The sequence below is a fragment of the Ovis canadensis genome, chromosome 23 (assembly GCF_042477335.2).
Source record: "Ovis canadensis isolate MfBH-ARS-UI-01 breed Bighorn chromosome 23, ARS-UI_OviCan_v2, whole genome shotgun sequence".
Classification (NCBI taxonomy): domain Eukaryota; kingdom Metazoa; phylum Chordata; class Mammalia; order Artiodactyla; family Bovidae; genus Ovis; species Ovis canadensis.
Genome location: NC_091267.1, coordinates 55,789,533 through 55,816,936, shown reverse-complemented (window position 1 = coordinate 55,816,936; position 27,404 = coordinate 55,789,533).

Below are 27,404 nucleotides of genomic sequence, written 5' to 3'. Positions count from 1 at the left end.
AGAAAAACACCACTCTTGACTTTGGAATTTATTTTTTATAAGTCTTAACAAAGGAAAGAAATAAATCTATATACTTATACATTTTAAATGGCCTTTGGAAAAGAATAAAAGTACCTAAGTTTGGGACTCTCCCAGAAAATCTGCCTTATAAATATGCCTCCAGAGAGAAAAATGACTCTTGTTCACTGGGTCGTGTACACGAGTTTGTGCAATTTAGAAGTTTCCATTTTGGCTTCATACTTACTCCCTTGATCAAATCATTGAACAACTCTGGGTCAATTCTCATGTCCATAAAATGATAGAATTACAGAAATTGCTATGGACCTTTTGAAATTCTATGACTCTATACCTGCCTCAAGCATTTCCTTTCAAAGATACTTGTCATGTTTTATTAACAAATTGGTTTAGTGAATGGTAGAATGACTGGAGGGACAGGTGTTCACAGCTTCACTTGCTGTGGCCCCTGAGAACGTCATCTGGTGAAGGCAAGGCCACATGCCTTGTGTTCACTGCTGGGTTCTGGGTGGCTAGACGGGGGATGACTATTGAATGGATAGATGGATGGATGAATAGATGAATGGATGGAGGGATGGATGGATGGATAGGTGGGTGGATGGGTAAATGCTGGATGGATGGATAGGTGGATGAATGGATGGTTGGATAGATGAATAGGCGGGTGAATGAATAGACGATGGATGGATCAATGGATAAATGGTGGATAGGTGGTTAGATGTACAGGTAGATGGATGGATGAATGGATGGAGTGATAGATGGATAAATAGATATGTGGGTGGATGGGTGGATGCATGGATGAAAGGATGGATGGATGGAAGGATGGAAGGAATGATGGATGGATGTATATGTGGATGGAAGCATGGATAGATGAGTGGATGGATAGTTGGATGGATGCAGGGTGGATGGGTGGATGCATGAATGGGAGGATAGATGGATGGGTGGGTGGGAGAATAGATGGATGGGTAGGTGTATGGATGGATGTGTCCATATCTATTATTATATATGTTCATTCAGGAAATGGCTTTTCTTTTCTGGAAGAACATATCATTTTATTAAAATATTTTGTAAAGTTTTCAAACTATATCAAAGTAATCACCCTTACAATCTCACAATTTATGCAACAAACTAACATATACTGTTATTCATTTCAACATAAGGTGGTGAAAGAAAATTGCAAAGAAAATATAGAATTTATTTTGTGAAACTGAAACATTTTAAACAGCTTTGCTGATATATAATTCACACACTGTAAAGTTCACCCAATTAAAGTGCACAATTCAATGATCTTCAATAGATTTATAGGGTGGCCCAACCATCACAATAATTTTAGAACATTTTTTTTCATTCTAATAAACTTTTACTCATCAGCAGTCACCTGTCTTCCCTCCTCACTTCCCCTCCCAACTCCCCATTGTAGACAATGGCTAATCTACTTTCTTTCTCTATAAATTTGCCTATTCTGAACATTTCATATGAAGCAGAATTGAAAAAGTTTAAGGGCATAACCTCAGTTATGATACATCCAATTTCTTACATGGATATTCACATATATCTCCATACTGAAGGAAGCTCACCTAAATATTAAAGTTGATGGTCTTCGATCATTTATGCTAGTCTTCATTTTCCTGATAATGTGTTAGTTTTCCATCAAAAATTTGTTTTTCTGAATTTTTAAAGTTTTTAGAACATTGAAGTCACATTAATGATGCTATGAATGATTGTAAAGGGTTCATAGGATCCTGTTTTTCTGAGGGAAGGAAGTGTGAGAATTAGACAGAGACATTTCTACTTAATGATGGACACTTCTCTTTTCAAACTGAGCAGTGTTGACTTTTAGTCTGTATTTCCCCCAGTCTTTTATTATCTATTTTACTTCAGCTTATATACGATGTAGTTTGTGAGAGGCTTTGAAATTCTCTCTGGAATGAAGCCCAAGATAAACATATGGGCTAAAACACAAAGACTGATGAATTTAATGCCAATGTGTTAGTTAGAGATGGACAGGAGAGGAAAACCCTTAGGAACTGAAATCCGTAGTGAGGTACAGTCACTTGCCTTTTCAGATTCGCCAACAGGGGAAATGCACACCAGTTTGGAATCTATGTCTTTTCTCGCTTCCTCAGGATGCTCCTTATGTGTAAGGGAACGTGTCAGATTTGGGAACTCGACAGACTATTTCAGAAACGTGCACAGTGTTTATTAAAAATTCAAGGCTTACTGGGTTCAGAGCTCTAGGGGCCACGTCTGGGAATTTATCCATCACTGCTCCCTGGGTACTCTGAGTGGACACAGAAGCTCAGAAATCCAATAGATTTATAGGGTGGAAGCTGAAGGGAGAGTGAGGGCCTCACAGTCTGATGGACACAGAGTTTGCTGTCCACTTGCCTCAGGAGGAGGGGGAGTTTATCCACCACTGCTCCGTGGTACCTTGAGTAGACACAGAAGCTCGGGGCCCCAGAATGGAAGTCGAGTGGAGAGCAAGGGCCTCACAGTCTGATGGACACAGGACCCCTCCGGCCACTTTCCTCAGGCAGAGGCACATGTGGGCCTGGTCACTACAACCTGAATGGTTCCTGGAGAGGCTGCCTGTCCCTCGGCCAGGACCCCGCCACCACGAGCTCAAAGTCCAAAGATTCGGGGACCCAAGTGACAGGGTTTTCCCAAAGTAGATGATCAGCGTTTTTGTGCAAAAGCCCAGTGGTCTCACCAAGAGACTGCAAACCTGCTCCCTGAGTTCAAGGATGCTGAGATGGAGGAAAGTGAATCGAGGGTATGATTCATGCTCCTGTTCATGGCCCAGGCCCCTGGCAGGGCTACCCCGAGGCCAGAACCACTTTTTCTCTGAGGTTCACTTCCAAGGACCACCATCCTCTGCACCAGCTTGCATCTAACCGGGGTCACTCTGGGGTTTTTCTGCCCACATTTAAGGTCTCACCAGGAACCCCGCTTCAAGGCCTTCCCTCATCTCAGGCTTGGTCTTGGAGAGAAATATTTCTTTCCAAAGGGGCAAACACAGAACACAGGTAAACATAAGCTGTTTGGAAAAGTGTGAAGTATGGGGTTGGACATTCCTTACAATCTGCCCTATATTTAATATAGGAAAGTGAAGATGTTTTTGTAAAATTATGGTTCAAGGGGAAAATAATTTGAACTGGACCAGATAGTTTGCTAACTTCCACCCTGCTCTTAGGTTTCTGTAGAAAATAAAAGAGCTTCTTTATCAAGAGAAAGAAATCTGAGGGTAGTCTCAGATTGCAAATGCATGAGTGAGGGATATGTGTGTGTGTGTGTGTGTGTGTGTGTGCGTGTGTCTGTGCATGTGTGCATGCCTGTGTGATTCCAAAGATTCTTTCCTGCTTTCATACTTTCCACAACCCATCAATGACTTAGATTATCAACAGGGTTTCCCTCTTTTTTCATGGAAAATAAGTTTTCTGCCAGGCAGATATGATTTATCCTTCTTGGGATGTGGAAAACAAAGAGGCTTCAGAATCTCTTTGCTCTGTTGGCATCCTCCCATCTCCACAAACACCCTTGTCCCCTCCCCGCAAGCAGACCATTTTGTTCTGATTGCAGCATTGGTGGCAGGCTGTGGGTATGTGAGTGAGCTGCGTGTCTGTGGCTGTCACGTGTGTGTCTTTGTGGGGTGTGTGTAAGTACATGGGTGAGAGTGTGTGTGAATATTTGTGCATATATATATGAATGTGTGTGAGTGTTCTGTCAGCATCCTAAAATTCATAAGGTCTAGGAGACCAAGGTATCCTGGGTCTTTCAGGTGCTGGTTGCTTATCCAATGCACCAAGATTTAGTCTTTCTAATCCACTCTTGGGTGCTGGCAGCCTAGGGAGCTGGAAGAAATGGACGAGGGTCTAGTCACGAGCCTAGTGCCTAGAAATTGGGTCCCTGGCCAGCCCCCCACAGCTGGCGCTGACGGATCCCCGACTGGCAGGCCCCTTTGGAGCTGCAAGCCCTGCATCACCCCTGAAGTTCCAACCTCACTGTTGTTTCTGGCAACCTGGCCTCGAGCCCAAGACTACATAATGGGGTCACCTGGAACCCAGATTGTTCATTCCCAGGAGAAATTCTGTGTGTTCCCATGGATGGCGCTGCTCCCACCACTTTGGATAAAACTTCATAGAGTATAAGTTCTCACATTCACAGAAGGGTTTATTGGAAGGATTAATCCTGTTTGATCCATTTTCAAAACTAGTTTGCCAGCCACTCTGATGACATGTACCACGAGAGGGATGCAGCCCAGCCAAAGTGACCCAGCACCTTCTATCCTTGATTCACTTTCTTCTAACATCTCAGCATCCTTGAACTCAGGGTGCAAATTCCCAACAGTGTGGGTGCAGAGCCAGCCTGAAATTTCGTGAGCCAGTGCCCTGGGACGGGTCTTGCTCAGAGTCTCCGCCACAGACATCTGCACCGGGATCTCCAAAGGGCACCTGAAGGCGGCCAGGCCAGGCTGCCCTCCACCCTCAGACACTTCCGAGAGGGCGGGCACCGTCATGAGCTGCTTCACCACTTCCTTCTCTTACTGGAAATGATCCCGCCTCCCTCTCGGACTCTCTGCCACAGGGGGCTGGTGGCCAAGTCCCTCACTGAAGGCCCTTGTCCGGCCAGGCGGGCACACAAGGCAAGACAGAGAGGGGAGTGGAGGCTGGGCTCCCGAGAGACCCCAGTGATGTGGGCACCCCGCTGGGGATGTGGCCACAGCGGTAATGAGGGTAAGAGGAGGGGCCTGCGGCTCCCCGGAGGACACCCCCCGACCCCCAGCCGGGAGTGACAGCCTCTTTGTCTCTTCCCCACCATCCACCTCATCCCAGCATTTTCCTTTTCTGAGAGCCAGCTGAGCAGGTTCTCTTCTGTAGTCAGTCTCCCTGACGTGCCGCACAGAGGGAAGGGGAGCCCAATACCACCAGCGCTCCTTGCCAGGCACCTCTGCTCCGGGGTGTCTCCATAACAGTCCACTGTCTGGCTGTCCCCCTTCATCCCCCATCCAGGTGGAGAGTCACTGGGCACTTGTGTGTTGTCACAGAGCTGGCAGGGTCCTTTCTGTGTGGCAGGGCAGGTGTGGACAGTGGTCCTCGGTCTCGGAGAGGACCACATGCCCAGGGCCCCCTGGTCTGCAGACAGCATCCCCAGATGGGTGGGGGTCGCTGTTTGGGCCTCCATGAACCTGCCCTACACACCAAGTGGTCCCGGTAAACCTCCACCTGAGGACAGCCTCTGAGTGACTTCTCAGCCCCCTCTCCTGCCTCCTCCCCTGGGCCGCCAGGTGGAGCAATGGCCTCCCCTTCCTGGGTCCTCTGAACACCTGACGCATCCGTGGTGGCCTGTGTGGCTGAGCAAAGGCCCCGGGGCTTCCTGGCTGATGGGCTGATTTTCTTGGCATTTTCTTTGTTGTTTCTTCCTCCCGTTCCCATGGGAAGGTGGGAGCTGGGCTGGGCTCCCTGGCACCCACATGGCTGCCGCCCCAAGACCTGAGCAGGAGACAGAGGCTCAGTTCCAGGTCAGGAACGAAGGGCCCATCCCGGAGGCCAGCTGTAAGGGAAGACCTTTTCCAGACCACACTCCTGCCCTCCTTATACCTGGTTCCCATCCCGGATAATGCAGGGCCGTTTCTAAAGGCTGGTCCAGCACTGGGCTGGCAGATGCTGCCACGGAACTAGGTCCCCAGACCTCGGCCCAATGTCATGTGTTTTCCCACGGGCGTGTGTGCTAAGTCACTTCAGGCATGTCCGACTCTTTGTGACTCCGTGGACTGTAGCCCAGCAGGCTCCTCTGTCCATGGGATTCTCCAGACAAAAAGACTGGAGTGGGTGGCCATTCCCTCCTCCAGGGGATATTCCTGACCTAGGGATCGAACCCAGATCTCCTGCATTGCAGGCAGATTCTTTACCGACTAAGCCTTGTCATAGGGCAATTCAGATGTTTTAAAATTCTCTAAAACAAGTGATTTTTCTGGATTTACACTGAGATTAAAGTAGACTTCTGAAAACTTCTCACAGAATAGAACCATTCTCCTGGGGAATGTTTCCATAGCTTAAGAACCCAGAGAATTTGGGTAAATGTGTCATTTCCACCAGCGGCATCTCCCTTCTCTCTCTGGAAGCAAAGGTGCTTGGCGACACAGTGGAGCAGGATGGAGCCTTGATGCTGCAGGGCAGAGAGCGTATGCCCTTCACAGAGAGCATCTTGCTTCCCGGGGAGTCAGCTGCCATGCCAATCTGCCTCTCCACCTCCCTCACGTTCTCTACTGCACTGACTCATCTGGGAAGAAAGTCTCTCTCTTGATTGACCCCAATATGAGTTAATTAAACTAGAATCCAACCGCTCATCACATTAGCCTTGGAGATACACCTTTCCTCCACATTTGTATTGGTATGATTATTTCCAGGTTCTTGGCAAGGCGAGGACACCCTCACCAATATCCTTAAAATTCACGCAGTTTATAACCCCGTTTGTACACAAGGCATGTGCAAACACCACTGGTGTCCCTACTGTCCGTGCGGAGTATGGGTCTCTTACACATACATCTCTCATGAATCCTCCCTCAAGAGAACCTTGTAGGCAGTGGGAACTGACATTTGTTTTCCCCTCCTGTGTGTCACTCGCTTCAGCTGCTCCAGTTTTCATCCCCTCTAATCCTCACTCAGTCCTGCAAGGGCCAAATAATTTTCCTGGTTTACGTTACAAAAGTGCTGGGAGTCACCAAGGCTTAGCTAAAGCCAGACAGGTGCTGACAGACCAAGTCAAAGTTCAGTGAAACCTCAACACTTCCACCTCCTAGTTCAGAAATTTCCAGCTACTCTCCCGAAGGCAGAACTAATAAATCCAGCAACCCAGGAACAGGCCACGAGGCAGAGGCTCAGAACCGGGAAGACGGCCCGTGTACCCGAGGGTCAAACCAAAACAAAGTTCAGCAAAAAGACTGTGATGATAAACATCATAAACGCAATGGGGCAGGTGTTTCACTGATTCTATATCATCCTTCGTCCGAACAAGCATTTAGTAGGCCCGGAACAGAAATGTTCATTCTGGATCTATGTGGAGTTGCTTGTTGGGTGTCTTTAAGCAGTGGCATTATATTAATCACTATTCTATTTCCTTCAAACCCAAACTTTGTTAGACAAAAATAAAATTCATTAGCATGAACTAGCCCTACTGTGTTTCTTCGAGCCCAACTTAATATTGTCATTGGCCACGTCCTCATGTCTCCGAGGTCAGAAACAGCCTCTTTCTCTCATAGCCTAGAGCTCAGTGGCTGGTTCCACCACCGGTGGGCATCACCCAGGGCCATGGGCGCCCAGGAGGGGTCTGTCCCCACTCTGCCCCTTGGCCAGTGTGGCCTGGCCTGCCTGGAATCCATCGAGACTCAGGGACACTACAGGAACCCTTTCAACTCTACCCAGCATTTTCAAGGATGGCTGATGAGATGCGAGGGTGACCCTGGGGACAGTTAAAGAGATAAAAGGAAGCTGCTCAGATTAAATAAGATTTAGGAAATAAAAGGATTAGCAGGACACAAAAGCTGGACTTACCCGTTTATTTAGCCAGCGCAGTGTGGCATGCGGGGAAGCAGGATATCCAGAAAGAGATAAAAGAGGCTCACTCCGGGGATTTCCCAGGGCGTCAGGGATGAGCAAGGTCCCCTCCCGAAAGCCTGGCAAATCTTCTGATAATTGAAAACGAATCAGAAAGGGATCCTTCCCCATGGCTAATTCTGGCGACTCCACCAAGTAATAAGAAAAGATACAATGAGCAGCCATCTCCCAGACTGGGGGTTGGGCACAAAGAAGCTTAGGATGCAGAAAGCCCATTTTATGGCAAAGTCTTATCCACAGATCATTTCTATCAACAGCAACAAAGCAAAGGTTAGAATTAGGAGGGGTGGGGGGTCGATATCATTTGTGGGAAGTAAAAATCTCCAGGATCCTGTCTTCTGACAGCTTAGGTGGCACTAGTGGTAAATAACCTGCAGGAAATGTAAGAGACTTGGGTTCAATCCCTGGGTCAGAAAGATCCACTGGAGGAGAGCATGGCAACCCACTCCAGTATCCTTGCCTGGGAAACCCCATGCACAGAGGAGCCTGGCAGGCTAGAGTCCATGGGCTCTCAAAGAGTCAGACAGGACTGAGTGACTTAGCAGCACAGCACAGCGCCCCCACTGGTCCCTGCTCTGCAAGGTGATAACCCCAAGACCAAACCCTCTGTGTCACTTACACGACTGCCGCTCACACGTCTGCAGCCAGGTCACCCAGGTGCTGGTGACTGGGAGGTGCTGGGAGGATGTCCTTAAACATCCACTTTGCTGGTTGAACTCACCTCTCTCGGCAATGCCAATGATTTGAATTCTGGTTCCCTCCTGGGTGTGGTCACGGAAGGAGGGTGTAGTTCTGAGCCTCCTTCGTACCAGCTATGCCCAGAATCCCTGGGGGGAGGAGGTGGCTATCTCCCTGATCTGGTGTCTTCTAATCCCTGGATCACTGTGCTTGTTAAAATAAACATCCCCTGAGGCTGTCCATGCAGAGTCTGCTCCAGTGCGATTCTGCAAAACCTGCCACTGGGAACCAACCTCAAGAGGTATAATTGGTGGACATGACCCATCTGCTCATTGGACATTTACGAGGCACCTGTTGACTACCTGGTGTCCACCAGAGCTGGGAGGGGGTGATTAAGACACAGTCTTGGCGCTGGAGGAGCTCACGGTTCAGGACAATGCATCCACACAAACAACTGGAGTTAAAGCTGGTGATAACCCCAAGACCAAACTCTCTGCGTCACTTACACGACTGCCACTCACACGTCTGCAGCCAACTGGGAGGATGTCCTTAAACATCCGCTTTGCAAGAAGCACTTTTGAGAGAACAGATTTGGGAACTTGAATGTTCGCAAGGAAACAGCGAGGGAAGGACTTTTCTCAGGAGGAGGATTGTGGTGTGTGGGGTCATGGAGGCAGGTGGGAATCTGGCACGTTGAGAAAACCACAAGCAAATTTGAAAGGCTTGTAACCCAGAGTGAAGCGAAGCGGGAGAGGAAAGGAGGAGGGGCTCTAACTCCAGCCCCAGACAGGGAGACCTGACGGAGGTGACATGTCTGCCTGAGACTAGCGGCTCCATACAGGTGCAGCAGGGGCCAGAGGCGAGGGACTGCCACATGTTACCTGCCATCACAGTGATAAGAGGCCACCTTGAACTTCATGTGTCACGACTCCTGTGAGTCCATTTATAGAACTCACTTCCCATAGATCGTATTTTTCACTGGAAATAGCATATTGTCATAAAGACTTCAAACAGGATAACACAAAGCTAGAACAATAAAGGCAACCCTAAACTTTATTTTTAGAAAGCCATATAGCCGAACTAATTTTTAAGAGAAAATAAAAGAAAGGACCTCAGCCTTGGGAACCGAGAGAGCTAAGTTATTTACCATTTTTCGACTGTTCAATTTCCGCTGATAGAAACAGGAAGGAAGCCGTAAAGGGCCTGTCCATTGAAAAGAGACCAAAGTAAGAATGCAAATAAATACTGCGGCCCAGTGGTTATGGTAAGTGACGAGCTCCAAGGGTTTCCACATCCTCTCCAGGGAAAAGAATGTTTTATGCTAATTTTTCGATGGTGATTGATGGCACTTAACCTAATACGTAGATCCCAATGAGAAAATAAAAATTTCCTCACAGAAGATATTTTTCCACTCTATGCCAGTTCCAAGGCCTCAGAAGCTTAAAGAGGCAGAAGTGTTTTTGTTCCAGTCAAACTTGATTGAGTCTTAAATCATCATAATGAGATTTTCAGCGGTAACAGCGTGTTCTCTGCTTCTATTTTCCTTGTTTCTGAGGCTTCCATGCAAGTCTGGTTCTGGTTGTGGGGAGAATGAGGCCGTGTTATTTTCTCTGGGAGAGACAAGGAGATGCCCTTGGGGTCTGGGGCTTGTTGAATGTGTCCTTTGTTAATCGGCACTGAGTGTCCACGGGACATCTGCAAAGCTCCGTGGGAAGCCAGCAGCGGTGCGTGGACCGGTCTGTCACGCCAGGCCAGCGTGGCAGCGCCATCAAGACAGCTGTTCCTGTTTGGCTTCTCACTTCAAAGGCTCCCGCCTTCCTGAACATGCATCCCGAGTTTTATTTTCCAGGGCTGCAAACCACCCCGTCCCTAAGGGCACAAAAGGTCAAGCTTTCATCCCAGGCCGAGAAGAATATGCACTTGGATCCTTTCCTTTTTTGTTTTCCTTTAGGGAAGTCATAAAACCCGCTTTGATAATTAGTAAACAGCCAGCATGTTCCCAACACTCATAAAACATAAAGGCGACATGAAAACCCAGCTCTGCTTTCAAGTTTTGAGCAGGCTCCCGTTTCGGGGGTTCCATCCTTCCCCCAAACACAAGTGCATCATCCAAGCCTCACTGCTGGGTCCTGAGAGGAGCGGAACCAGGGTCAAGTTTCTGTCCCCGGTATTCAAGGTCAGTTGCCTGAAGGTAGAGGAGAACCAGCCTGGCCTGTGACTGACCAGAGGCCACAGTCACAGCTGAGAAAGTTACTGAACGTTTCAATAGATGGTGGAGCTCCATTTTTTTTTTTCTCTCTCTCTCTCTCTTTCTGGGAAACTCAGTAACATCAGTCGGAGCATGTAGGAGAATTTTTAAGCTGTTTCGAATTACTTTAAATTTCTCAACCCAGCCTCTTCATTAACTCAAGGAAATGAAAATATTAGCAGCCAAATTTGAATCCCTACTATGTGGCTGCCTGCTGCCATATCATAGGATTAGCAAGCTGATCGCCTGTCTATCCACTCAGCCCAATGACCTCAAAATGAACAGAAATCTCCTACGGCCTCGTCTGCATGACATTCAGCTGAGAAAAGCCTTGGCTGTGGCAGTCAGGCCACTTATGGGCCACTCTATGAAGAATTTACACACAGATTAAAACAAACTGCAAGGAAATAAGGAAACTAGAGCAGAATGATGTGCAGGTATCGTTTTTGTTCTTAGAATTGTTGTTAATATGTTTATAATATTATTCCTACAAAAAAATAAGGAGTCCTTGGTTGAATATGCCAAAATAGGGTCTTGACACAGCACTGTTGTGACATGAAATAATTCCCTGTGCACTCAGCTCCAGGGTTGACTCAGGGTCCCTCCGTGTGGTGTCCCCACAGCATCAGCCACAGCAATGGTTTCCCTGGCATCCCCTGAATTGCGTTTACTCCAAAAACCCACTTCACTTGGGCTTCACTTCTGCTCACCTCTCAACACTCTCCTGTTGTCTTTAACCCTGTAGGCAAGGTGCTCACAGTCTAAGGGAAGAGTTCTAGGAACAGAAATTTGGGGGCTTTGTTTTATTTTTATTTATTTCACTGAGATACAATTGACAAATATTATATTAGTTTCAGCTGTATGACATAATGGCTTGATATCTGTATTCACTGTGAATTGGTCGCCATAGTACATTTAGTTAGCATCCATCACCACACACAATTCACAGAAAGTGTTTTTCTTGTGATGAAAACTTGTAAGATTTACCTTGTAGCAACCCACTGTGCATTAAGTCCCCAGGACTCACTCATCCTCTAACTGGAAGCTGTGCCCTTTGACCCCATCACCCATTTCACCCTCTCCCTCCCCCCACCTCTGACTGCTGCCCCCAATCTGTTCCCATATGTATGAGTCCAGTTTTTATTTTTTAAGAGTCCACGTATGAATGATAGCATGTGGTGTTTGCTTTTTCTGTCTGACTTACTCCACTTAGTGTGATCCTCTCTAGGTTTAGACATGTCACAAAGGCGGGATCTCATTCTTCATGTGCCCAGTATGACTTCTCTGTGGTCTCTTGTCCCGTCCATGTGGCTGGAAGTGAAGGAAGACGAGGTTGAGGGATGAGGGACATAGATCCCCAAGTCTCCTTGTGGAGGAGGGCTGCTGGACCCCCCCCCCCTCGCCCCAGGATCTAGGAGAGAACTGAGATCTGATGGTGCTAATACCATCTTTGGGGTTATTCGTCACAGTGGCCAACACTTGTCACCCTTCTAAATCATGACAACTCTAGATCTGTCTGGAGAGTCTCCCCACTTACAGTCTGATCTCGAGTCTATTTTCTTTTCTTTTCTTTTAGCCACTCTGTGTAGCATGTGGGATCTTAGTTCCCCAATCAGGATTGAACTCATGCTCCCTGCAGAAATGTGGAGTCTTAACCACTGGACCACCAGTGAAGCCCCAACTCTGTTTTCATAAAGAAATAAACTCTATGTCCCTTTGGACAACACTAATTCGCTTTCCCAATCTCAGTTCTTACATCTGCAGTGAAAAGAAAAATTGTAAGATTCTCTACAATGTTGCAAACAACACATGGCCTGACACACTTGTGTTGCCAACTTCATGTTGTCTGTGAAAACCCAAAGAGCTCTAACTGGATTCCAAGTGTCTTGGTTTGGAACTGATTTCCCCTCATGTTGTTCCCTTTGCCCGAATGCCTTTTCCCTCCCTCTGCCGGGCACAACCCACACACTCCAGGTCCCGCTCAAGTGTCCAGCTTTCTCTGCTGTGTCTCTGGGCCCCTCTCAAGGTTCGTCCTCCTCCACTCTGTCGTGGTGAAGCTTGTCTGTGACTTCCCAACCAGCCAGGTCTTCTTACCAGTCTTTTTTCTGTTTGTTAGTACTGAAAATTCCCTCTTTATTCAAAAAAGAAAAGATCACTCCTTTATGTGAGAGTCCCTTCTCCTTTTGATATGCTGGGTACCTTTTCGCCATCCTTCTCAGCCCCTTGCCTGGCTCCACCCATGCCCCTCATAGATGTTAATGTTTTCAGGATCATCTCTTCTCGCTTTACCAACTCACTGAAGACTCATCGTTCCCCTTAGTTTCCATAAAGAGCAGCAAGCCCATGACTAGGCTGGGTCTCCAGCTGACCTCTCCCCTGGGCCCTATTTCCGATCGTCCACTAGGAAGCTCGACCTCGACCTCCTGGTGCTGCACACACAGCCCAGTCTCCTTCCTCCCTGGCCCCCTTGGCCTCCTGCCACTTTTGGTACAGCAGCACCATCCCCATCTGAGAGCTGCCCAAGCCAAGGTCCTCCAGGTTCCTGTTCTTCCCCTCCCCTTCTTCATCTTCCACATACAAGTTACCACTGGCTCCCACTAGAATTTCCATGGTGTCAGGAAAAGAACAGCCCACATGTTGGCTCACCCACTGTTAGTCTGTTAGTCGCTCAGTTGGGTCCGACTCTTTGCTGACCCCATGGACTATAGCCCACCAGGCTCCTCTGTCCCTGAGAGAGCCCAGGCAAGAATACTGGAGTGGGTTGTCATTTCCTCCTTCAGGGGATCTTCTTGGCCCAGGGATCTAACCGGGGTCCCCCACATCACAGGCAGATTCTTTACTGTCTGAGCTACCAGGGAAGCCTTGCATCGATTTACTTAATCTCTCTGAAACTTTTATCTGTAAAACAGGGATAATAATTAGTGTAAATTTCTCATGAGTGTTGCAAACAGTAAATGAGAAAACATGTAGAAAATGTCTAGTGGGAGGCAGACCAGATACAAGTTTCAGTTTCGTGTTTTCCCTAAAAACCCACATTCCCGCTGCCTCGGCTCAGGACTTCGTCACCTCTCACCTGGGTTATTGCGGTGGCCCCAGCCCCGACATCCCACCTTCCCCTGACCACATCCTACCCATCCTGCTCAGAGTTTGTGAGGTGAAAAGTCCAGAGACTTAAGCCAGCTTTGAGAAGGGGCGTTTCGGCAGGGATGCCAACAGCTCTTGGGCTGGCAATGACCTTGGACTGTGTCCAGGCCTAAGCAGACTCCAACCCACTTCCCTCCTTCTGGTCCCCCAGTCTTGAATCTAGGGAAATGTAATAAAATAGCGGGTTTGGTCTATATACATGTTTAATACTAAGGGAAGAATCCCTAGGTCCCAGGAATGAGAGGCTCAGATTCAGAGCAGTCAGTAAGAGATGAACCAGGGGTGCCCACCCAGAAGTTTCCAGGGCTCTCCCTCCTGCAAGACAGGCGTGGGGTCGGGAGAACCAGCCTATGAGAGAAGTGGAACCTGCCTGCATGAAGCTCCTGCCTCAGTTCTTAAAGGGCTGAGAAAAGGGGGACAGAGTCCTGCCCCTGGGCCTGGAAGAGCCACCAGAGGCTGGCCACCCTCCCAGTGGACACAGAGCCCAGGATCTGCCTGGGGTGCTCAGAGCCCCAACTCTGACTCCAAGGGATGCATCCCCAGGCAGGGCTGGAGTGAGCACAGTGCTTTACTCTGGGGTCACACCTGACACCCAGGTCACCTGTGTGTCCCTCAAACATGGCACCTGCCAGAGCTGCATCCTCAGGGTGACGACATGAGGACCATGACTGCCTGGGTGACCGGCACCTCCTCTCTGGGCCAAAGCTTCTCCAGGGCAGACTGCAGCTCACCCATCCTGTGTCCCCAGGGCCCAGCTCACCTCTACAGCATGGGCAAGACTCAGTGCTACCTGCCGTTGACCTGTGAGTCCAGCCTTCTGCCCAGTTTGTCACCACAAGTGAGTCCACAGGGGTTCTGGACACCAAGTCCCAGCCTCCCTGATGGACAGATGGGGAACCTGATGCATGGGTGGGGAGGGAGCCTGACCAGGTCCCGGGCCTGGAGGGGGATGGAAGCCTCCCCCAGCATCCAGGAGGTGGAAGGAGTCTGTCCACATCGGTGCTGCATCCAAAGGGCAGAGCTGGAGGAGACCCCACCCCTGTCCCAGGCACCTGTGCACCAAAATGGGGGAGCGGACATCCCCATATCCCATCAGCTCTGGAGGAAGAGCACCCCCAGACCCACCGCTGCAGGCTTCCTGTGTTCTTTACTGCATCTCCCTCAGTTCAACCTGGGCCCCCAGGAAAGGTCTGGCCCCCAGGCTTTGGAGTTTGTGTCTGAGGCTCTCCTGACCCCGGTGGCATGGACAGGGAAAAAACAGGGTCCCCTGGGCCCGTTCAGATGCCCAGCCATGACCCTGACCTGCCCGAGCCCATCCACCACGCTGGGCTGGGCTCACAGGAAGCCCCTGGTATCTCTCAGGCAGGAGCCTGAAAAATTCCTCCCAGGGCTGATAAACTCCTGTTTGGTTTGGATCAGAGGAAAATGAGGTGCTCAGGATAATAGGGACAGACAGGGAGGCAATAGGACTCCAAAATGGGAGCAAAGGAGGATTATTGCTGGGAACCTGCTGGGGGACAGCCCTGGGACCAGGAACTCGGGGGTGGAGACATGGGCTCAGCCAGCCTCCCTCCCCCCAGGCCTGGGTTGGGGTCAGAGCTGTTCTGGGGCTGCAGGAGGACCACCAGCGCAAGTCAAGAAATCAGACCCCCTTAGGGCTTGGAGGACCCCAGGGTGGCTGCTCCCAGGGACAGGTGCCCCTTCTCCACATGAGTGGCAACAAGATAGTCCCCAAAGGGAAGAAGGAAGCAGGTGGTGGCTGTGCTGCAAAAGTCCCGCCCTCCCTCACAATAGGGCGATGAGAGCATCTGTTTTGGGGGCGGCAGGTATGCTGGAGACCTAAGAGACATGGGGTCAGTCCCTGGGTTGGGAAGGTCCCCTGGAGGAGGACATAGCAACCCACTCCAGTATTCTTGCCTGGAAAATCCCATGGACAGAGGAGCCTGTCAGGCTACAGTCCATAGAGTCGCACACACGTGGTGGAGAGCCCTTTGTCCCCAGCGACACATGTTGGACTGACTCAGAAGACTTTGTTTTGTTGAGTGAGGGATGAAGTTGAGACAGAAAGCAGAGGATGTTGGGGAGTGGGGCAGGTTTCAGGGCCAGGCCAGGGCCCAGTAAGAGGAGAAACAGCTGGTTGGGAGAGAAGCTTTGGGATCAAAGAGATGTCAGTGGGGAGTTTCAGCTACTCCAAGTGGTGGACTGTGACTTTTCCTTTGCCCCTATCCAAGAAACTTTCCTGAAAGTTCAGGAAAATATGCATTTCTTCCTCAGGCTCTGCAGGATGGTGGCTTTGGACCCTGGTTGGTGTGGGGTGAGAGCCGACTTTCCTGTGGCCTGCCCCAGCTGGGTTCTGCTCTTAAACAAATTGTTTCGATGGTACTTCCCATGCCAGGCCTTTGACAGAAGTGCCAACTTGGCTTGAATAAAGGAAAATGGTTTCTTCCCTTATCTCCACTCCCAGAACTCTGCCACTGTAGTTAAAACGCAATGATTTATTAACAATTTAATGCAGTATGGTACTTCTTGAGAAATTTTGTACTTTGCTTCTCATGGTGGCAGACCCATTAGGGAAGAATAGAACTAAAAACAAAAAATAGAAGTTGCTAGGCATGGCCTAGGAAAATAAAAACCAAAATGGGCTTTTTTTTATCCCCAAATTCTAGGCTCACTGAGGATGCTTAATCCAGATTATCCCAGAGTAGATGCAGGTGAAGTCTGGGAAGTTCAGGGCAGGAGGAGAGTAGCTCCATGTGGGGCAGGTCAGGGCAGAAGGTTCACACTGATTTCTGTGCCATTGTCTTAGACAGCAAGGCCCTGCACAGTTGGGCCTTGGACAGCAGGCTCCTGGGACACCAGCCAGAAGGCCGGGCCAGGACCAGGCTTTGGACGCATTCCCAACTTGACCCATGGAACGGACCTCTCCCAAGTCCAAGTCCCATGCAGACTAGGAAACACCTCACAAACTCTTTGTTCTCTTGTGTGTGTGTGTGTGTGTTAGTTACTCAGTCATGTCCGACTCTTTGTGACCACGTGGACTGTAGCCTGCCAAGCTCCTCTGTCCATGGGATTTTTCAGGCAAGAATACTAGAGTGGGTTGCTATTTCCTTCTCCAGGGTATCTTTCCAGCCCAGAGATTGAACCCGGGTGCACTGCATTGCAGGCAGACGCTTTACCATCCGAGTCTTATTGTTGATTTATTTTCTACCCCATCTTTTAAGACCCTGTTAAACCTCTGCCCCCTTCATGAAGCTCATGACATTTTCTCCTCTAAAAATTCTGAAAAAATTTTCAAATTATTTTGAATTCATAAAATTACAGCCCAGTTTTCCAATTCTCCCACACTTATATCACTGTGTAGATATGTATTGTTTTGCTCACGACTGTTTTCTGGAGTATGTGTGTATATCGTCCCTCTAACTAGAGTAAGATCGTGATAAGCAGGGGCCTCTCAGAGCAGATTTATAGTAGATCCTCCATGAGTCATTCTGCTGATTGGATGGACTTGGATCACCCCCTGGTGCTGTAGGAGGCCTGTTTTGGTCTGTGTATAATTGGGATAGGGCTTCCCAGGTGACTCAGTTGCAAAGAATCCACCTGCAAAGCAGGAGATGCAGGCTTGATCTCTGGGTCAGGAAGACCTCCTGGAGAAGGGAATGGCAACCCACTCCAGTATTCTTGCCTGGAAAATTCCATGGACAGAGGAGCCTGGCAGGCAATAGTCCATGGGGTTGCAGAGTTGGACACAACTTAACTAAACCACCACCACCACCACCATAATTGGGATGAATTTTTCACTGATAACCCAGACATAACCCTGGGTCACAGGAAATTATTCTTCTGAAAGAGTCACTCTCAACAAAACCACAGCTTGTCTCTGGAATTCTGTGGATAATTCTGCCCACAAGTATCAAGGAGGACATTGAACAAAAAGTTCCGAGAGAGATGAGTGCTCAAAAGTCCCCGGTCTCAGAAAGAGAGCTGTATCCACCAGGGGATGGATCCCTCTGCCTGGAAAGAAGCTTCAAGACCACAGGATGGAGGTAGCTAGGAAGGGCACGGCTTTGTTACAGAATCTCAGAACGCTAAGCTGGAGGACAGACCCCTTAGAGTTTGAGGGAGGTCATCCTGGTGACAAATAGAAGAAATATTGTTTACTACAATAGGTTATAAACATACGGGGCAAATTATACTGAGGATGTCAGGGGAACTTGTAAATAGATTCAGAATGGATTTAGGTGCATTTGTGCATAATAGACCTTATTAGAAGATCTTGAGGGCAGATTCTGTTGGGCTCATGACTCCTTTCAGACCAATGAAAAAGAATAGGAAAATGGCGAGATTAGAACTATAACACTCAAGCAACACACGTTGCGCCTCACCTGGGTCAGAGACAAGCTTGGGTGTGGGGGATCACTGACCTGACATTCCACGGCATTTATTAGATCCTTATCTTTTAATATCTTGGAGTCAAAAGCCTTGGGGTGTGTCTACACTGAATGAGATTAAGTGAATTTAGGAGGCAATGGAAGTATTGGTCAGAAAATGGTTGATGTTTCTGGGAGAAAAGTGGCTTTAACAATACTAAATAATTAGTGAATGCAGATGACCTCTCCCATTCAGACAACCCAGTTAAATCAATCCTGGCATCTATTCAACCTTAAATTAGTACATATGGCCCCGACTTGTGCCCATTAGACATGTATTAGCACCAGCTACTATCAGCTGATCTTGCCCCAGAGACAGGAGGAGGGCTGTGATTTAAACCCCCTCAAGCAGAAATGCTTCCCAAGTGACTGGGTGGTAGAGAATCTGCCTGCCATGCAGGAGACACAGGAGATCTGGGTTCGATCCCTGGGTCAGGAAGATGCCCTGGAGGAGGGCATGGCAGCCCACTCCAGTGTTCTTGCCTAGAGAATCCCATGGACAGAGGAGCCTGGCGGAATACAGTCCATGGGAGGAGGGCATGGCAACCCACTCCAGTGTTCTTGCCTAGAGAATCCCATGGACAGAGGAGCCTGGCAGAATACAGTCCATGGGGTCACACAGAGTCGGACATGACTGGGCAGCTAAAGCACACAGCAAGCAGAAATGCAAGCGAGCAACGCTGTCCTCAGCCACAAAGAGCAGCGTTCCCTCGACTGGAGACAGCAGAGTGTCCTTTCAACGGTCTGGAGTGGTTCAGACACTTAGTGGCTTGGACAAGAGGTCCCAGGAGGGATGATGACCCAGGAGGACACGCAGCAAGGGGTGCAGAGGTGAAGGCCAGGCCAGCCCCCGGGACTCCCATCTGGTCTGGCACTAAACCATGTTCACACTTTGACGATTAGCTTGTTTGAATGTGGGATAAAGGGTGGTGGACCTTGATATCTGGGATGAAAGCTATTTTATTCCAGGATTTTATTGAAAATATTAACATTCAAAGAGAGCATCTGCGTTTACAGTTTGAAGGATGTTTGGGTGTCTAGCATTTGGAGCGCCGTGTTCAGGGACACGTCAGGAAGCAGATGACTGAGGACTGAGATGAAGAGTGGAAGTACCCACCTCGAGAAATCAAAAGACGTGCCCTCCCTTCCCCCACAGAGAAGGCTTCCCTGGGGGAGGGGACACCTGCCCGCGTGCCCCGCTCTCAGTTGTTAGTGGCTTCTGTCTCCGTGGCCAGCAGACTTCTGACCATCCCAGTCTTCCTCCTTGATTTTGCTCAAGGCGGTTGGAGAAATGTAGTACAGGGTCAGCATTCCATTTTTCTGATCTTTTTAAAACCCAGTGCTCGTGACCTTTGTGCAATTACAGACCCCTCCAGCCGCCTCTGCTGAAGAATCTGTTGCCAACCCAATGAACTTTCAATCTCGTTTGAGCTTGACCCACACCATGAACCACACTTTATGTCAACACCCAGGACACACATAGACACTCATACACATAACTGAAATGCAAGTTCCCTGAAATAAAACTCAGCCAGACCACCTGAGCCACGTGGTTATTCTCTATTCTAGGGACTTATTTTGGTAAATGCTGGTCACCATGCTCTCAGAGCTTCCTGACCCACAAGTGGTTTGTGACCTACAAGGGAGAACCTGGGTAAGCGTGAGTCCCAGAGTAGGACGCACTGAGCCTTTGGACCAAGTTCAAGGGCACCATCCCCCTGCTTGCTCCTGGGGGTGCTAGGGAGACGCAGGGTCTTGAAATGTGTCATCGGCATTGGCCAGTCTCCAGCGGAGGTTTCTGGACTCTGGTTTCTCTGGCGGGACTGCTGAGGAAAGAGGCTTCTTTCTGGGCAGAGGATGGACGGGCATGGCCTGCCAAGAGCCAGTGAAGGTTCTGCATTCTCAACCCACCCAGGCACCATCCTCACTCTGTAGGGGAGGACTGTTGACCATCCAGTTTGAAATTCTGTTCCTCTAATTATTCCAGTTGACTGAGGCACCCGCGTCTTTTCATTTTCCTCCTGAAACGACTGGTTCTGAAAGCTGAGGTTTCACATCGGAAAGATAATGAGAACCTTCATGACTCTGGGATGAGATGCAGGAAAGGCACTGGTGGGATCACTCCCTGGAGACCAGGAGAGGCGAGCCCCAGAGGATGTGGGACTTTCTGAAACAGCCCGGGCCACTGCGAGGCACATGTATTTGGATTCTATTTTTCTCGTCTTTTCTGAGAAGTGCCATTTGCCTCTGAGTCTCAGAATCGTGGAGACAGGGAGAAAGGCTGTGAGGGGAGCAGTGACTTCTGGTGCCACGAAGTCACTGCCTGGAATGAAAAGTTTGCCGTCAGATAAGTAGCACTGGGGGAAAGAGGCCAGGAAGAGCAAGCCGCGATTTTCCTAGATGTCACCAAAAGAAAACCAGACAAGTGTTAGTTTGGGGCGTTGTGGGAACCCAGACAACCAGGTGAGACGTTTAAAATCCACGCTGTGTAACTGCTTTTAATTTGTGATACTGGACAGCCAGCTTGTCTGATGCTTTCCCCTGAAACCTCATAGAGAACAAAGTCTTATCTCCACACTTGTGCAGACACGTTGGAAATTGTCTTCAGTAGGATCTTCTGGGGGACTTTCATGGAGGAAGTAAACTGTGCTCCATTACTTCAAAAATGCTGATTTTAAAACTTCTCTCTCTCTTTTTTTTTCTTGGTATGATGCCCAGATACAACTTTCCATATTCCCTGTTTTTAAAGAAATTTCTGAATTCACAGTGCGGCCGATTGAAACCTGTGGTCTTCATTCATGGGTGTTTTGGGTCGAAAGGAAACTAGCTGGCGGAGAAGCCCAGGGTCTCGGCTCTGGGCGAGAGGATGGCCACTGAGCAGCAGGAGTCCCGCTCACTTGCTAAGCTCCCCGTTTATCGGACTCCCCCGAGTTTCATCCTGAGGGAGGGAACCACTCCTTCTAGGTGAGAACAAGAAGAGCAGGAGTTATGTCTGTGACCTTGAAGACAGAGAGTCCTGCCCATTTTCAAACTCTTAATACCACCTTTCCAAGCCATACGGATGGTCAGAAACAAAACGCTGGCATTATTAATACATTAGAAAAAGAACAGAAAATGATCAGTTGTCTGCAAATTTAGTTCTCCTTCACTCTCTTCAAGTCCACTGATAAATGCACTGTTTTTCCTTGACTTGCCCACGCACTAGGCCAGCAGGTCAGCACTGGCCCCACCATCAAAGGGCGCTCTGTCCGGTGACTGCAGCTGGACCAAGTCAGGCCCATGCGGTCAGGAAGCGGCCTCTGCAAACTCCATCCGCTCTCTCTCCAGGCACCTCTGCGGCTGACTGAGGGCATCCTTGCAAGCCCCTGGTGGTCACCTCTAACCTCAAGGGCAGCTGCCTCCCACACTGAAGGCACACACCCCCAGCCCATCCCCACGACCCCTTGAGAACCTCCCACACTCAAGCCAGTCAATCTTCTAGCTTGAAAGAGAAAGAAGTGAGCCGCTCTCTCTCTGGGGTGTCAGCAGAGTGGTGGGAACACTCCACCATTGACAGCCCTCACGCCACGTGATTCCCCTGCAGCCTGCGTGGTTTTTGAAAGACAAATCAGAGGTGCAGCCAAGATTTCATCCCTCTGCCAAATTCTTCAGCTATAGTTGTCAGTGAGAGGAGACGGTTTTGAAACTGGTGCAGAAGAGTTTCACCATCGTATTTCTACACTCTATTGAAATATCTGTTTACATTTATTAATATGTACACGCTCTCAGTATAGATTATTTGCAGTTGGAACATGCTTTAGTCTCCGAAAAGCCAGAGCAGTTCTACCCTAGGAAAGCTGGACACATTCTTAGAGGGCAATAGCATGCTCGTGAACTTGAGCCTGACCTTGTTGTTGTAGGGCCGCAGAGCCTGCAGACACTGGTCAGGGGGGCGGAGCTGCCCGCCTCCAAGGCCAGGGCTTCAGTATGCTTTGTGGGGCTTGTCGTGACCTGTCGCATGACAGAGAGTCTGTTTGCAGCTTTGCTCCCAAGCAGGAAGCACTGCTCACTGCAAACAAGACCTAGAATGTCCCATGTGGCTAAGGCAAAGCAGAAGACAGAAACTGGCCTCAGAAGCCACAGGGGCACCACGGGAAAAAGATTGGCACACAACCTAGAGGACTTCGGTGTGGAGCGACAAGCGGAAGCGATGTCCCCAGGGTTCTGTCTTCATGGTCTGGGCCGACCCAGGCTCTGCACCTGTTAAAATCTGCCCAGATGATTCCTGTGTGCAGCCTGGTTGAGAACTGCTGGTTTAGAGAAAGTGGGTGTTGCTCAGTTATGTCCAACCTTTTTCGACCCCATGAACTGTAGCCCTCCAGGCTTCTCTGTCCATGGAATTCTCTAGGCAAGAATACTGGAGTGGGTTCCCATTCCCTTCTCCAGGGGATCTTCCCCATCCAGGGATCAAACCCAGGTCTCCTGCATTGCAGGCAGATTCCTTACCATCTGAACTACCAGGGGTTTCTAGAGAAAAGTGGTGAATTAAACAGACTTCCTGCCCTGGAGAGGCTCAGTCACTCTTAACAAACCCTTTTGCTACCTTCAAAGGGCCCTTAGCTCCTCATTGTTAATACAAGAAAAACAAAACCCAGACTGTCCTGAATTGCCATTCCACACCAGTTTGGCAAATATCCTAAGATTTGGGAAAAAGTGGAATGCTCATATACTGAAGGTGAAAGTGTAAGGATGACACAACCCCACGCTGGGCAGTTTGGAAACAACTGGCAAAATTTCCAGTGCACACACTCTTTGACCCAGCAATTCTGTCTCTGGGAATCTACACTTCAGAACAAGTTGCACACATACAGAATGGCATGTTTACAAAGCTAGTCATTGCAGCACTATTTGCAGTGATCCAGAGACACTGGAAACACCCCCCGTATCCATCCACATGAGGCGAGGTAAATGAACTATGATGCTCTACACACTGAAATACTATGTGGCTGTGAAAAACGATGGGGACATGGTCTGAAGAGAGGTGTGGGAAGAAGCCAGAGACAGAAGGAGACGGGGAGGTGTGGCGGGGGGAGGCAAGTGGGTGCAGGGGGCTCAGACTTCACTTATAATGTAGGGAGTCCTGGGGCTGTAATGTACAGCACGGGGACTGTAGTTATAATATTGTGCTGCACACTTAAAAGTTACTAAGAGAGCAGATTTTAAAAGTTCACATTGTAAGAAAATAAATTATAACTATGTGAGGTGATGTTAACTAGACACTTTGGTGATCATTTCACAACAGATACAGATTTCAAATTATGCTGCACACCTAAACTGATCTAATGTTATTTGTCAAGTCTATCTCACTACAAAAATTAAAATAAATCTTGAAAAAGCAAAGAAGCAGATGACAGAATAAGAACTGGGGAGAGGGCAGGAATGTATTTATTAGTATTCACATAAAGAAATACTGGAATAATAGACAAGAAGCAAATAGGAAAAAAAAGAGGTAATAGAGAATAGAGTGGGAGGAGAGAAATGTGGGAGTCAGACCCTCAGGCTGTGATTTTTTTACACTTTATTATAGTTTTTACTGGAGAAGGAAATGGCCACCCACTCCAGTATTCTTGCTTGGAGAATCCCATGGACAGAGGAGCCTGGCAGGCTACAGTCTATGGGATCCAAGAGTCGGACACGACTGAGCGACTAAGAACATGCACACACATAGTTTTTATACTTTTGAATCACATACCTATAGTGATCCTTCCATAAGAATTTAATTGAAAGAAAGTCCTGAGTTCACACACACACACACACACACACACACACACACACACGGTGATCAAATGCAGGTATCAGAACTGGTGAATCTTACTTGACAAGCGCAGCCCAGAAATACAACTAGTGTCCCTTCACTTTTAACAAAGATTTTCTTTTGGGGTTGGTGCACTCTAAGTCAAGATTTTTTAAAAAGAAATAGAATTATTAGGAGTCCTAAGAAGCTTAGGTGTTGAAGAAATTTAGAAATAAATGGCCCTGTCCTTCAAGGCACTCAAGTTCAGAAGACTTGGTCCCAGAGTCAGGGCCCACAGTCAGAGGCAGAGGCGGATCCAGGCCCTCGGCCAGCATTCTGTGTCCCTCAGTTCCCCTGGCAAGGTGGCCGTGTCCTCTGAGACCACCAGGAAGCACTACCAGCTCTGGCCTGGGGCCCCTGGACAGGGAACAAGGCAAGGAACCAACATGGCTTCAGCCTGGAGAGGTAAAAAGGTGAAATTCAACCTAAGCGAACCTTACGTCATGTCTAAGAAGCTGGAAAAGGAGCAGCTGGTCTCTGTCCTTAGTGAAGAGCAAACTAGAATCGAGGTCCCTGCACAAGGCAGGAGGGGAAAGGAGGAAATTGTACATCTGGATGCAGAGAAACATGCCGTCATGGTAGGTGGTGGTGATGCCTCGTGCGGGTCTTTAGAGAGGTGTCTTTCTCTTCTGCAGCTCTTCCCAGTACATGTCACTTGACACATCCACACAATTTAGGAGAAGTTCAGCTAAGACATGGCTGTGCCCGTGTCCCCCATGTGCTGGCTGCCGAGGCCAGGTCCTCCTTCAGTCCATGGTGCTGGGGGTGTGAGCTCGAAGCAGCTCCCATTGGTCTCTGACAAGGCCGAGGTCGGAGGTTGGGATACAGTGGGCTGCGTGCTGGTCCAGGCCCCCTGGTCCTACTCCCAGCCCTGCCCGTGAACCTGTTGCCTGTGAACTCAACAGGTGACCAGAGCCCTGTGCACGCCTGGACACCATGGAAACGTGCTACCCTGGCACATCGCCCAGCACCCTGTAAACTTTCCAGAAATGCATTTGTACCAGTTTCCCTGTTGGCCCACAGCTAGACTGTCTTAGTGTCTCCCGAGGCCTGGAGGTTGAATGAGCTGAGTTCTGACCAGTGGGAAGGGGGTGGGGTGGATGTGTGACAGTGGGCCTGGCCCTTTAAGACTTCCTGCCCCTCTTCTTCTGCATGGACGAGATGAAGATGAGCCAGGCGATGAGGATGACAGCACCGTACAAGGAAAAGAGCTACAGTTTGAACCACTGCTTGGAGAAGAGCTGGTCACTGGTCAGGATCACCTGTTTGGGACTTTGGCACAAGAGATGAGCAGACTTCAATCCACTGGCTGTGGGCGTCTCAGCAATGCAGGTCACGGTGGCTGGGTTCAGCATAACTGCTCAGAGGGTTATAAGGATGGGAATGTGCAGCCATTGGCTTCTTCTGTTTGGCACAAACTGGTGTTTCTTCCCAGAGTGAACACCGAAACCACTGGCCGTTTTTCACATGGCATCAGCCTTGCTGAAGGAGCATGAGTTACCCTGAGCAGCACAGAAAAAGCTCTATTGGAAGTAAATATTTGCTGAGTGAATGAATGACCTTCGTGCCAACTCTGCAGACGTGAAAGGCCATAATTCATTATTTTATGAATAATCTACCTTGTTTGCTACCTGTTTTACTTGTATTAAACACTAAATTGAATAAGATAGTATTTCTTTCTCTGTGCACCATTTCTTATAAAAATCTTTTGGCACAGGATATTATTTAATTAACATGAAACAATATACATCAGCGTTGACAAAGAAGTTGGTGTATTAAGCCTGTTCACTAGCTGCCAAATTCCCCATCATTGGAGCATCCTCATCTCTCAGACAAGGACAGAAGATGGGAGAACAATCCCCTTTGGTTCCTTCTCCATAATCACATGGCAGCCCCTCAGGAAACCCACAGTGATCATCCCGTTGATGACCAAGCAGCTTTTACATCATGGGCCTTTTTCAGCTTCAAGTCAGCTTATGTTCTAATGTTGTACATGTGAGTCATATGCTGAGCCCTCCTGCTGGGTTTGGGAGCCTTTGTCCTGATCCCTTGAAGTACAGCTCTTTCATAAACATGTCACGCTGTACTTCCTGACAGTAAAGGGGTCACTTCTAACTTCCTGTAGAGCTCACTTTTCTACGGCCAGAAAGTCAAAGACATTCTGCAAAACCCTTTCCTGATGAGTAAGTAAGTAATTGGATGGATGGATGGGTGGATGGGTAGATGGGTAAATGGATGGGTGGGTGGATGGATGGAAAGATGGGTAGTAGATGGGTAAATGAGTGGATGGATGGAAAAATGGATGAGTAGATGGATGGATGGATAGATGGGAGGATAGGTGGATGCTGGTCTTCAGTAGCCTCTACCTCTATACAACAGAACGCTAGAAATCTCAGAATCTTTGTGGGCCTCTAGAGGCTATGCCTCAGGAGTTTAGAGTTAAGACCAGTTGTCTCTCCAAATGGTCAACTGTGCTTCCCAACCAACATGACAAGGAACCCCATTGAGAAATGTATGTTACCGGGCACAAGCTAAACCATACACACCACTTTCTCATAAATATGGAACTATCAGGGGAAAAGATCAAATAATGAATGATCTCATGCAACATTGATCTTTTTCATTTAGAAATTTTGAAAAGTCTAATTTGAAATTTAGTTTGGTTAGGTTTCATCTGCATTTTCAGTCTGAGATAATATTTTCGTGGAAGGTACAATTTTTTTCATTTTTCCCTCCCCTCTGGCATGATCTTGGACACTTTGCCTGGCTTTTTCAGGTTAGAGGCATCGCCTGCTTGGCACCAGTTAGGACTGGTCTGTGGTTGGTTGACAGCGTGCCTGCGTGGGGTTTCTCAAAAGCAGCAGCATTTGGAGTCAGAGTGACAGCTCTGCTCATTCAAGCAGGAAGCCCAGCCAACTGGCAATGACCCTCTACAATAAAATATTAATACGGAGAAACAGTCTTTTTATCGTCTAAGGTATTTGCAGCAGATTCTCTGAGGCACTTTCTTCCCTGCCTCATTCATTCATACTGTGTGGAATACACTGAATTCCATCTGCTTATAGCCCTGGAGGGAGAAGTCATGCTGGCTTTCATCCAGTGAGTCTTGGCAGCTCCCACTGTACGTCGCTATTTGATGAAGGATTTGGCATGTGCACCGAGGTAAGCCTTTCTGTGGCGTTATCCAGAACGAGCTTCCTAGTAGAAGGCGCTCCCCTCAAAGGTTCTTCACAAAGACACTGCCACAGTGCTCACTGTGGGTAGAACTTGCGTGTGTAACCTGCTCACTTTATCTCGTGGACATGGCAGCGTCCCACTAACCCCTCAGTGTCTCACAGGCAGGGTTGGACCTCCTGGATGAGGGGGTGGACATCCACAGAAATTCTGCAGGAGCCAGAGAGTGGCTTGGCAGCAGCTGCTGTCGGCAGCAGTAGACAGTGGGAGAACCT